This window comes from Rhipicephalus microplus, chromosome X (assembly GCF_043290135.1).
Source record: "Rhipicephalus microplus isolate Deutch F79 chromosome X, USDA_Rmic, whole genome shotgun sequence".
NCBI classification, from domain to species: domain Eukaryota; kingdom Metazoa; phylum Arthropoda; class Arachnida; order Ixodida; family Ixodidae; genus Rhipicephalus; species Rhipicephalus microplus.
The window spans coordinates 387,073,212-387,086,169 of NC_134710.1; the positions used below are offsets into that span (position 1 = coordinate 387,073,212).

Consider the following 12,958-nt stretch of genomic DNA (forward strand, 5'->3'; position numbering starts at 1 on the left):
GAGCGACGACCGGCCTCTAGACTGCTCAGAAAAGCAAAGCAAATGGGATATCAGGATGATGAGGTGCAGTTACAGTGGAGCCGGTACCGAGAAAAGAAATTTGAGGTGCAGAAACTAGTACAAGCGAAGAATAAAGCTGCGAGTGAGAAATGGGTATCAGACATAGGTAAGAAAGATAAGAGCGCCCCCCGAAAATTCTGGAACCATTTAAAAGCATTAGGAACGACTACTAAAGAGATGCAGACTCAGATACAGGAAGGGGACGGTAACGTTCTCCTGGGGGACAGAGCATTAGAATACCTACATGGAGTCATAGGAAATACTTTCGGCCAAGCACGCGAGAGGTCGGCTAACTGGACACAGGTGGCAAATAAAAGAGTGGCAGATGAAAAATTTAGTATCAAATTTTTGAACTGGAAAAAGGCAGAACACAGTGTTCCCAAAAGTACGACAACAGGACCGGATGGAATCCCGATAGAGATTATCAACCATTCGGGACCAGCGGGACAGGCGCACTTGCATGGAGCCATCGAGCGCGCTATAAAATGCAAGAGGATTCCTTCGCACTGGCGCGAAAGTAGAATGAGTTTGATCTACAAAGGCAAGGGAGAAAGGGACAAGGAGAGCTCTTACAGGCTGATTACAGTCACGTCAGTGCTCTATAGAGTAGCTATACAAGCCATCAAAGCCGAGTTGTTGAAGTGGGTTGAAAGTAACGGTATTTTAGGGGAACTGCAAGATAGATTTAGGCCGAGTCGACGCTTGGAAGACAATCTTTTCGTCATATCCCAGACCATCGAAATTTCAGCAGCACAGGGCAGACTAACATGGCTACTGTTTCTGGAGATAAAGGGTGCCTATGACAACGTGGACAGGGGATTGCTGTGGCATATACTGGAAGAGGAGGGGATTGGGTCGGAATTTGTAGGGCTGCTAAGGGCAATATATGAGGATAACAGGGCACACATTACATGAGAAGGGCGTACATGCACAGAGCCCGTGTTCATTCGAAGAGGTTTAAAACAAGGGTGCCCTCTTTCGCCATTGCTGTTCACACTGTACATTAGAGGAATGGAAAGACGACTAGAGGAGAGTGGAATGGGCTTTGATTTGTCACACCGAAGCAATAGAATGCTAGTGGAGCAACGGATTCCGGGATTGATGTACGCAGACGATATAGTGCTGCTGGCGGATAATGCGGAAGAACTTCAAAAACTGGCTGACATTTGTGGTGATGAGGCAACGTACCTAGGCCTACATTTTAACCCACAGAAATCTGGAGTCATGGTGTTCAACGAGGAAGCTCATGTAGCACGAATAAGGATACAACAGGAAGCCATACCATTAGTAAATAAGTACAAATACTTGGGGGTCTGGCTTATTGAAGGAAAAGGCTACCTGAATGCTCATGAAGAACACCTCAAACTGAAAGGGAGACGAAATGCAGCAGTAATGAAACATAGAGCACTTTGGGGATACAATAAGTACGAGGTAGTACGAGGCATCTGGAAAAGGGTAATGGTGCCGGCGCTCACGTTCGCTAATGCCGTATTATGCTTAAAGTAAGATATCCTGTCGGGGCTGGAGGTTAACCAAAAGGCAGTCGGCAGGCTAGCTCTGGGAGCTCAGAGTAAGAGTACAAACGAGGCTGTACAAGGCGATATGGGTTGGGCTTCATTTGAGGCGAGGGAAGCAAAAAGTAAAATATGGTTTGAGGAGCGACTTAGACATTTAGATGAGAAGAACTGGGCAGCCAGAGTGCACAGGTACCTGTACCTGAAAAGTGTGGACACCCCATGGCGGAAGAGGACGCGAAAGCTGGCGACTAAATATAACTTTACCGCGGCAAATAAACAAAGGGGGCCAGTTAAAAAGCAAGAGAGGGAAACAGAGACGCTCATGTGGAAAGAGAGGATGGAAAAGAAGGGATCGCTGGGAATCTACAAGGCAAGCAAACAAGAGATCCGGAAAGAGAACTTTTATGACAACAATAAAGGTAGTGCGTTGCTCTTTGAGGCGCGGGCTGGCTGCTTGAGAACTCTAACTTACAGGAGCGAATATTTGTCACAGAATGAGACATGTGTTGGATGTGGCATAAATAAAGAAACAATCGACCACATAGTCATGGAATGCCAAAAGATTCAGCCGGATAGAAAAGGGGGGAAAGTCACACACGCTGAGGCGCTGGGCTTCGCGGTGGACGGAAGCCTTAACTGGTCAGCAGTAGGTATTACTAAGCAGCGGCTGGAGTATTGGTGGAGGAAAAGCAGAGAAGTCGATAAAATAACATCCCAGCCAAGAGTAGTGGCTGGGCAAAATTAAAAAAAAGACATCCGAGTTGAGGGACAAAATTTAAACTCGAACTATTAAGGTAGGCTAGATGGCGCATGCTGTCACCCTGATTCAAAGGGGGGGCCTTTAATCATCATCATCATCATCATCGTTTCCCGAGAATCGGCTTTTTGGGAAGCGCGCCCTTTTGAGACCGAGAAGACTCGCTTCCATGGCCTGCACCGCCAGACCATACAAACGTCATTTGCACTGACTTGATAAGTGGTTAGCCGTTTCTGCGTACGAAACATCGGACTTCTCAAGTGTGCACTAAACAACTTAATTTTCTTTTCACCACCTGTGGCATATTTTCGGTCATGCTTGTTACCGTTCTACAAATAAAATCACAAATATTCGCTGTAGCCGTACCGTACGTTAGGCTTCGGCAGCGACCCCCGTGTGCGATGGTCGTAGCGAAAAACATGACTATTGATAAGAGATGGCCATAGCCGTTTCCGTTGAGTTTCGATCATGACTGATTAAACGAGCTAGTAGTCACTTATTTCACTACACAGATCCAAATCTAAAAACGTGACTAGTAAGAGTTGCGAATGCCTTTGAGTGCGCTGAAAATCACTGGCACACGCTGAAAACGCTCAGCCTTTTGTGAATCTCCTCTAACACAGTCTCTTTTATTTTTGCATATCATCGTCATCATCAGCCTGACTACGTTCACTGCAGGACAAAGGCCTACTCATGTTCCGCCTGTCAAATCGGTCCTGTACTTGCTGCTGCCAAATGATACCCGCAAACTTCTTAATCTCATATGCCGACCTAACCTTCTGTCTCCCTCTAGCCCGCTTGCCCTGTCTGTGACTCCAGTTAGTAAACCTTACTGACAGCTTGATTTAAGCTATGATATCGTTAACCCCAATTGGTTCTCTAATTCACTCTGCTCTCTTCTTGTCTCTCAAGGTTGCACCTATCATTATCTTTTTCATTACTCGCTTCGTCATTCTCAATTTAAGCGAAACCTTCTTTGTAAGACTCCAGGTTTCTGCTCCGTAGCTAAGTACCGGCAAGATGAAGCTGTTACATACCTTCCTCTTGAGGGATAGTGGCCATCTACCTGTCATGATTTGAGAGTGCTTGCTAAATGTGCTCCACCACATTCTTATTCTTCCAGTTACTTTAATCTCGTGGTTTGGCTCCACGATTATTACCTGCCCTAAAGAGACATAGCCTTTTACAAATTCAAGTAGACGATTACCTATCTCAAAGCGCTGCTCTCTTCCGAGGTTGTACATTACTTTCGTTTTCTGTAGATTAATTTTAGGACCCACCTTTCTGCTCTCCTTGGCTAACTCCGTAATCAGGAGTTGCAATTCGTCCCCTGAGTTACTGAGCAATGCAATGTCATTGGTGAAGCGCAGGTTACTGAGGTACTGTCCATTAACTCTTATGCCTAACTGTTTCCATTCTAGGCCCTTGAAAGCCTCCTGAAAGCACGCGGTAAATAGCATTGGGGTGATGTATCCCGCGGCTCTACAACCTTCTTGAATAGTATTCTGATGCTTTCTTTATGAAGCACTATTGTAGCAGATGATCCCCTGTAGATTGCTTCCAGGATGTTTATAAAAGCTTCGTCGACGCCCTGATTCCGCTGTGTCTGCATGACTACTGATATTTCTACTGAATCAAACGCCTTCTCGTAATCTGTGAAGGCTATGCATAGTGGTTGGCTATATTCTGGGCATTTCTCTATTACCTGATTGATACTATGAGTGTGGTCAATCGTGGAGTAGCCCGCTCGAAATCCTGCTTGTTCGTTTGGTTAATTGAATTTTAACGTTGTCTAAGTCCTGTTAGCAATTACCTTTATAAATAGCTTGTATACTATGGAGAGCAAGCTGATCGGCCTGTAATTCTTCAAGTCCTTGTCATCTCCTTTCTTATGTATTAGGATGATGTTAGCATTCTTCCAAGATTCTGGTACTCTTCCCGCCATGCGACACCCCGTAAACAGGGTTGATAGTTTTTCTAACACAATCTGTCCTCCATCTTTCAGCAGATCTGATGTCACCTGATTGTCACCAACAGCTGTGCCTCTTTAGATGCTCTCCAAGGCTATTCCGACTTCTTTTATCATTACTGAGGGGTGGGTTGGTATTTATATATTTTTTTTATTTATTTTTACATACTGCAGCCCTATTCTGGGCTATTGCAGGAATGGGACGTTATATAATACTAGGGAAAAGAGAAAAAAATACAAACAAATATTACAAATTGTGAAGCAAGTACACTCGTAACAAAGCAAAAGTAAAAATGAAGTTAATTACGCGTCAGTAAGATATTCTTCTGGATTATTGCTGATTCTTATATTAAGGCCATGCTTGTGCTGGCTACTGCATAGCTCTCTGTAAAACTCCTTCGCTAATTTTACTATCCTATTCACACTGGTAGTTACTTTTCCTTCCTTGTCCCTTACTGCATACACCTGGTTTTCGCCTATCTCAAGTTCTCTCTTCGTTGTTTTGACTCGTCCTCTGTTTTTTGGAGCCTGTTCAAATCTATCTATGTTATACCTTCTTACATCGGGTACCTTATGCTTAATAATCAACTTCAGAAGCTCTACCAGCTCTCTTTTGTCGTACTTTAGGCTTTCGTTTTTCGACGCTTCTCAATGAGATTTTTTGTTTCCTGGGACACCTTGCCAGTGTCTAGTCTAACTACAGTACCCCAAACTTCCACTGCACACTCCGTAATGATACTCATCAGATTATCATTCATTTCGTCACCGCTAAGGCTCGTTTCCTCGTTAAGAGCCGAGTACCTGTTTTGCAGTGATACTCTGAATTCCTGTACTTTTCCTCTCAGTGCTAACTCATCGACTGGCTTCTTGCTTAACAGTTTCTGTTGTTTCTTCTTCAAGTCTTGGTGGATTCGGGACCGTACCATTCTATGCTCACTGCATCGTACATTTCCAAGCACTCCCACATGTTGCACGATTCCGGGGTGTGCACTCCGTATAAAGTTAATTTCGTTCTTATTTTCGCCATTAGGGCTCCCCGATGTCCACTTACGGTTCCCTCGCTTTCGGTAGAATGTATTCAAAATCCGCAAATGATTGCGTTCTGCGAATTCTACAAGTAGCTATTCTCTGGTATTTCCAGTACCGATGCCATAATTTCCCACTACCTGATCTGCAGCCAGTTTCTTGCCTACTTTTGCATTGTAGTCTCCCATCAGTATAGTATACTGTGTATTTACCTTACTAATTGCCGATACCATGTCTTCATAGAAACTTTCAACTGGCGCGTCATCATGATAGGACCAAGGCACATAAGCGTGTACCACCTTCATCTCATATTTATTAATGAGTTTAATTACAATACCTACCGCACTTTCATTATTTCCCACAGTGTTCCTCGATCTATGTTACCAACTATAATTTCGTGGCTAAGCAACCTCATGCCGAGTTCTCTTATGTGAGCTAAGCCAAGATAGCAAAGGACGTGCCCGTTCTCTAGCACTGTTAAGGCCTCACCTGTCCTCCTGACCTCAATGAGCCCTATAACATCTCATTTATTACCCTCTAGCTTCACGAATAGTACAGTGAAACTTGCCTCACTAGATAAGGTTCTAGCGTTAAGCGTTGCCAAGTTCAGGTTCCAATGGCAGCCTGTCCGGATCCAGAGATTCTTAGCACCCTCTGCTGCGTTGCAGATCTGACCGCCGCCACGGTCACTTGCTTCGCAGGCGCTGGAGACTGAGGGCCGTCAGTTAATTGACGTATGCATGTGTGGTTATCAGGTAGTACTAATCACTCATGGTGTGCCGATGCATCTAAAGGTAATCAAGAGCAGGAGTATAACCACGTTTTACTTTATAATGCCTAAAGAGTATATGGGCATTTCACTCTCTCCATGTGAGGAAGAGCACAAAGCTGTTTCACTCTCTCGTTTCATACAGAGTGAAAATAAAGTTCTCTCTATCTGATGTTTTGCGAGAGTAGAATACTCTGAAGAGTAACTTGGCCTTTTGACTTCTACGGTACCCGGCGCAGATTTAAGGGTGGATTTTTGTGTTAGCGTATTCGTCCACCTCGTACATCTGCCCTATTAATCTCAAATTATGAATTTCCTTCGAAGCGCTTCGAGTATTACTCCATACTACGCGAACAAAAACGTTGGGGAGGCAGACGAATATCAACTCCCTAACACCGCACAGCTGTGTGCGCTGACCGCGGCGCCATCTATTGGTGCCCCTGGAAGCCTCCGAGCATACAAACATTGGCCACTGAAGCGCGCGCAGTGTAACCAGCTGAATATTGTTACCCCTTGAATTCAACAGAGGGTGCTTCACGGCAGCCTCTGTTATAGTCAACGGATGAGGTAATAAATCTAGAGCAAATAAAAGCCCAGTTTGTAGCTAAAGAGGTACGCGCATTGCGGTAACTTGATAGATTCTAGGTGGGCGGCGATGACTTTCGGTGATGCGGCTTGTTCACCAGATTCTCCACAGTGCATGACATTTGAAAACAATTGCACTACTCTGCTACCCAAAGGTTCAATATAGACATATTCTATGTTTTGTTGTAGTGACGTTACGGCCCGTAGGCTCCGCCCAGCTGTCCTAGCAAAAAGTGCGCTATTGGTAGCGTGTTGAGATGTAGGAGGCATCTCAACGCGCTACCAATAAGTGATCACGTGTCAACTGCCTCAGCAGAGGCAACAGCTGCTTCCGAGCACTGCGTGTTGAGATGCCTCCCGCATGCTACCAGTGGCAGCCGTAACAGAGGTAGTTGCAGTGGCTGCGAGAGAGCTCCAAAGTCAACACATGTGCCTTGTTGATGTGTAGCTCCTCAGAGCATGATGTATTTAAAGGTCGGATTCATAATGTGTCTCATTTGCAAAATGTCGCTGTTGTGGCAGTCTGCATCACATGTGTACATTTTAATTCGTTAGCGAATGCAGGAAGGACAGACCCAGTTCAGCAAAATGCTCTAGGATACAATATGCCAATGTGCTAGGTAAAAATACATGGCCCCGAATCGTTTCGGTAATTACTTGCGTACAACAAATGTGCCGAAGAATTTATTCGTGTGAATGATCAGCACGATCTCGGCGGCACTCATCCTCAATGCGCTTGCGATAATGCTTCAACTACATGCTGGGCACATGCGATTACGTAATAGTCAGCGCCATGGCTGAATTCGTATGCTGAAGTCGAGCACGCGAAATGCGTGCAGAGCGTAAACAGACTTGGCAAGTTTGGCGATTACTGTTTTTCTGTGAATTCTCACAGACGTGAAAAACTCGTGAATCACACCGCAGCCAGAACAGGCCTGCCCGACACACGGTGAGTGAGGTGTTTCATTGCAGCCGCATGTACACAAGTGTAGTCCAGGTCATCCTTTCGTTCTCTGCTGCTTTAATTAACCGTGTCCACGCAGAATGACGCACATGCTTGATGACCGACTAACAGCTTTAGCTCACGCAAGTATAACGTGATCGTTTCGAGACGTCTGAGGCTTCTGCAGTTATATTACCAATGGTAACCACCAAAAATTCCATGTAATTGTTCGCATATGGCATTGCTTTCCACAAATTTCACGGGCTCTGCGATAAACATGGTCGCTATGCCCACACCTAAGGCTTATAAAAGATGTAGTCTGCACGCTACAATGACAAGCGCTTGACAAAGCAAATCACTTCTGCTGGGTAAGCCAATCCAAAACATAGCTATTAATTGGCGTCGAAGGCAAGTTCTCGCGTTTTATCGTATACAGGAGACTGAAAAAAAAAAACCACAGCTTATCTACGGAGTGAATAATGATTGGGGGGGGGGCGAAGCGTTCGTCGGTTCGTCCGTGCTTCCACCCGTTCATTCTTTCTTGCTTCCGTCCGTCCAGCCGTCCATGCGTCCATTCGTGTGTCCGTCCATCCGTGGGACCGTCGATGCGTCTGTCCACGTGTCCTTCCATACGTCCGCTCTTCCATCGGTCCGTTCGTTCGTCTGTCTGTCTATCCGTCCGTGCGTCTGTTCGTTTGGCCATCCCTCTGTCTGTCCGTCCGTCTGTCCGCGCGTCCACAACTGTTTCTGTCTGTCTGTCCGTTCGTCTGTCCATCCGTTCATCTGTATGTTCGTCCGTACTTTCGTCTATCTAGCGAACACTCGAAGTACAGCCATCTCACATTTTGTCATCATGCATTCATCAGATACAAGTGGCGCCATCCAGCAGACATTCTGAGAACCGCTCTCTCAGGGGTGTGCCACCGGTGGTTACGCACTACAACGAGAGTCCCACAAGCGAAGCCCTAAATAGCTTCTCCCCTTTAAAAATGGCAGCATATCCACGGAGTGAATGATGGAGAGTGGGGCGAAGCATTCGTTCGTCCATTCGTTCTTGCTTCCATCCGTCCATGCATCCGTCTGTGTGACTGTCCATGCGTCCATCCGCCCGTCCGTGTGTGCGTCTGTTCATGCGTCCGTCCCTGCGTTCGTCCATGCGTCCGCCCCTGTGTCCGTTCATGCGTCCATCCATGCATCTGTCTGTGTGTCCGTTCGTACATCTATTCAACATTCCAAGTACCACCATCTCGCATTTTTTCCCCATATAGAAGCACCGCCATCCAGTGGACATTCCAAGGACTAAACGAGAGGTGGCACACGCACACTTTCTTATGGCTTGCGCTTCGGGTCTACCTCCCACCTTTAATTACACCGAGTTCATGGTATATACTAGTTCACTGTATTCATGGCACTGCGGCCCAACGCTCGTTAAACCGTTCTGAAACCAAGGAGGTTAAGCCCAGCGAGTATAACGTAGCAACCTTTTCCTGTCAGATAGTGTTCAATGTACATGCAAATGGCTACTAAATGCAAATAAGAGATAGGAGAATCCGGCTTTTACTTTCTTATGGCTTGTGCTTCGTATCTACTTCCCACCTTTAATGACCTCGAGTTCATGGTATATACTAGTTCATTGTACTCATGGATGGCACTGTAGCTCAACTCTCATTAAACCTTTCTAAGGAGGTTACACCCAGCGAGTATAACGTAGCAACCCTTTCTTGTCCGATAGTGCTCAATGTACATGCCAATGGCTGTTAAGGGGGAATGAGAGACAGGAGCATTCGGCTTTTAGTTAACGCACACGCCGCGAACTTTTTATTGCTCAACAAAGCACAGGAGAAATCTCCCACAGGCACTACCTTGCAGTTACAAATGCAACACTGGTTACACACTACGACTACGACTACAACTACGAACACGAACGGGTGCTGCTTTAAGGAGCTTTGCCTCGAAAACTCTCGCCCATTGTTCTCGTGCCTTCTCTCGCAAATAATACCGTTATAGCTCGTCAGTTAACAGGTTTCTCTCTTTTGCACGACCACAAACAGCGCACGCACCAGCGAAAACACAGCAGCAACTGCGGCGGACGCACCAACTTTTGCCTACCGTGTGAAACCAAACGCTCGACGACAGTGCCACCACATTTTTGTGACGTTTGTCTAGTGAAATTCGTCAATGGGAAGCCAGCCCTCTGGCCCCTGGCCAGGGTCCACTTACCCTTTCTTCGCGCGCACCTAAAATTTACTCGATGCGCCGCCCTGGCAAGCTGGCTGAAAAACAGATAGTCGCACAGAGCCACCGTGAGGTGTAGTACGGGCACGTTTTTAACTACAGTTACTGAATATGCTACCTTTAGGTAGCATATACAGTAACTTTCTAGTTTTAACGCGCCCTCATACACGTCACGCACGCTGAAACGCATGATGAACACCGTGCGGCACAGCCCCTGGCTTTGCCCGATGTGCGTCGTGTTGCAAGTACTGTGGAACACGCAAGACCAGCGAAGAATTGGACACGTCGCTGAAAACTGCGACGCAGCAGGCCAGCCGCGATCATTCTCCTATACGGTTTCAGCGATGTTCCGCGCGCAGTCGGATATGCTTTCGCGAGACTGTGTTGTCGAAAGGACGGAAGCGGTCCGATGTGAAGTACGTCTATGACATGGAGGAAAGTGCTACCTTTAAACTATATTTATATTATATTATATAATTTATATTATTCTTGTTGGCTGTACTTTTAACGTAGTGCAAGCATTGTAGAGCGTAGACTAGCAGGTAAGTGTGTTTTGATAACTCTTGCCAAGCTTGACGTAGTGTGCAGGTTGCTCGTTATGCTCTTGCTTTGAAGCAAAATCAGTAGTTTCTCGGGCAGCCCTGAGGTGGCATTCGGCCCAGTGACAGCTTTTTGAGCGAAAACATCACATTTACGTAGATGGTAGTCGCAGCTCTTGCACTAAATATTACAGGAGTTGTTTCCCTACGCGCTTTCCTTAATGGTGTGTTCAATGGCTAGTGTGAACCTACAAAATGCTCGTATCGCCGTCTAAAAAAAATAAAATTTTGAAGCTCACAATGAACTGTGGAATGAATCTCTAAGGCAACATTCATATGAAAGGTCAGTGTAAAGGGGAGATTTGTGGTGTTAGTGGAAATGCAAACGTGTCGCAGTGATCGTGCTTTAAAGAATTCTACTCACCCTCGTATGGAGATAGTTCACAAGCTTGCCCTCGGCCGTCGTCTAAGAAGTGTGGCAGCTTGGGCTAGTAGGTATGACATGGCGATAGTTATAGCGCGAGAACAGAACGACGACACAGAGACAAGTGTCCTTCGTGTCCTTCTTGTCTCTGCGTCGTCGTTCTGTTCTCGCGCTATAACTATCATCACGTCGTCTAAGGATGATACCTAAAAAAAAGAAGCCTTTTGAACAACCTGGTGGTAATTGACTTTGTGGTGGTTCCGTGGTTGACATGCAGTGTGTGGTCAGTAATGCAACATGCGTAGATCATCGTGGTTTTCCCAACAGTCATCGTCTTCTATTCAGCTTGGTGCTGTGCGTGTGACAATCAGATATACTACCGTATTTACTCGGATGTGACGCGACATTTTTTTTTTCTTTCATATTTGTGCTAATAAAGTCGACCCTCATGTACCGAGTACCGAAATTCATTTTTTTTCTTCTTAGACGGAATGAAATGTCACCCCTCGCGTTATAATTGGGGTCGAATAAATACGGTATGTGTAATATACGGCGTGACGCTTACGTAACCGAAGTTTTCATGTGTTTTCTACAACGTTTTCGGGCAAGTTTAAAATAAAAGACTTGTGGTCTCTTTCAGAGCACCAAGCCATGTGAATTGGTGGAAATTGACGCCGGAGGGAATCAACTATGTATGCCCTAGATTAGATTTACTGTTGTTAAAAACTTTTTGTTGTTGTAACATTCGTGAATACAACAATAATGCCGGTAGCGAAGTTACTTTTTCTTCATCTGATCATCGCGCACGGCGGCATGGCTCACGTTAATATTTGTTCATACACCCGAGTGTTCCCGGCCGCGTTCGACAAAGCGGTGCTGCATGTGCGCTGAAACTCGAGGGCAGGTTACCCATACAAGGACTCTAGCTTCTGCAGAAAACGAAGTGGAAATGGCTCCATGGTATTGCTAAACGAAGGCGCAATTCCCTCACTAATGGTGCTAAAAAATGCAGCTGATCGCGTATCACGGGCGGCTCCAGATTGTAAGGCGGGTGGACCAACAGAGCACAGCTGTGTGCCCCGCTGAAATACCCTTTTTTTATATGCGCTTGTTTATCGGCATGTAGCACATCAAATGAATATTAAACGCAAAGTGGTTTCTTTTATATTATTCTGCTGTTTGCGGCACGTGAGCGCCACATCAGGCAAACGAAGTTAACCATTAGTTGTCCTATGTTTCGCACGTATAGACATACACAGATTGTAGAAAATAGTCATCCTTTCTACTTTTTTTTTTACAGTGCTTTCTGAGCAAGAGTCCACTTGAGCTTTCAGACAATATGGTAGTACATTTTTATTGTACACCTTTAGGATTGATTGATTGATATGTGGGGTTTAACGTCCCAAAACCACTCTATGATTATGAGAGACGTCGTAGTGGAGGGCTCCGGAAATTTCGACCACCTGGGGTTCTTTAACGTGCACGCAAATCTGAGCACACGGGCCTACAACATTTCCGCCTCCATCGGAAATGCAGCCGCCGCAGCCGGGATTCGAACCCGCGCCCTGCGGGTCAGCAGCCGAGTGCCTTAGCCACTAGACCACTGCGGTGGGGCTACACCTTTAGGAAGCCCTGCAACAACACTGTTTACACCAGCCTATTTTTTTTTATTTCAGCAAAGCTATAATATTCTTTTACGTCGACTTCGAGTCACTCTTCCATATATCCACTTAAAATCTCAGTCTCTGAAAAGCTTGTGCATTGCGAGCTCTTTAATGAGGACTGAGCTTTCCTGTAATTACTTTTTTGCAATTTCATAATTAAATGCTATTTTTTTTGCTATGTTTCAAGCATGCGTATATTAGTTTCCGTTTCTGTCTCTTCCTTTGATTTACGTAGGTTCTCTTGATAAGGCTTCGTTCATCCTTGAAATCATGGCCAAGTATCTCGACCGTTTTTTTTTTTGTTCAGTCTCGTTTCTTTTAGTGGAATGAACTTGCGTACTTTATCTGCACATTTCATTTCGTTCTCATTATGAGAAACTTCTTCAAAATTACTTTTATCAAGGCTTTTTTTTGTAGAAGCGAAGTCCTGGTCACATAACCCTGCTGTGTAGTCGGCCTTCGATAATCCG

The 12,958-nt window shown here is 45.5% G+C and overlaps 1 protein-coding gene across 1 annotated transcript in view; it reads right to left on the minus strand.

Annotated features, from left to right (window-relative positions):
- LOC142777336 (luciferin 4-monooxygenase-like) overlaps positions 1 to 12,958 on the minus strand; it is an 81,072-nt gene that overhangs the window by 47,764 nt on the left and 20,350 nt on the right. The window lies entirely within an intron of this gene.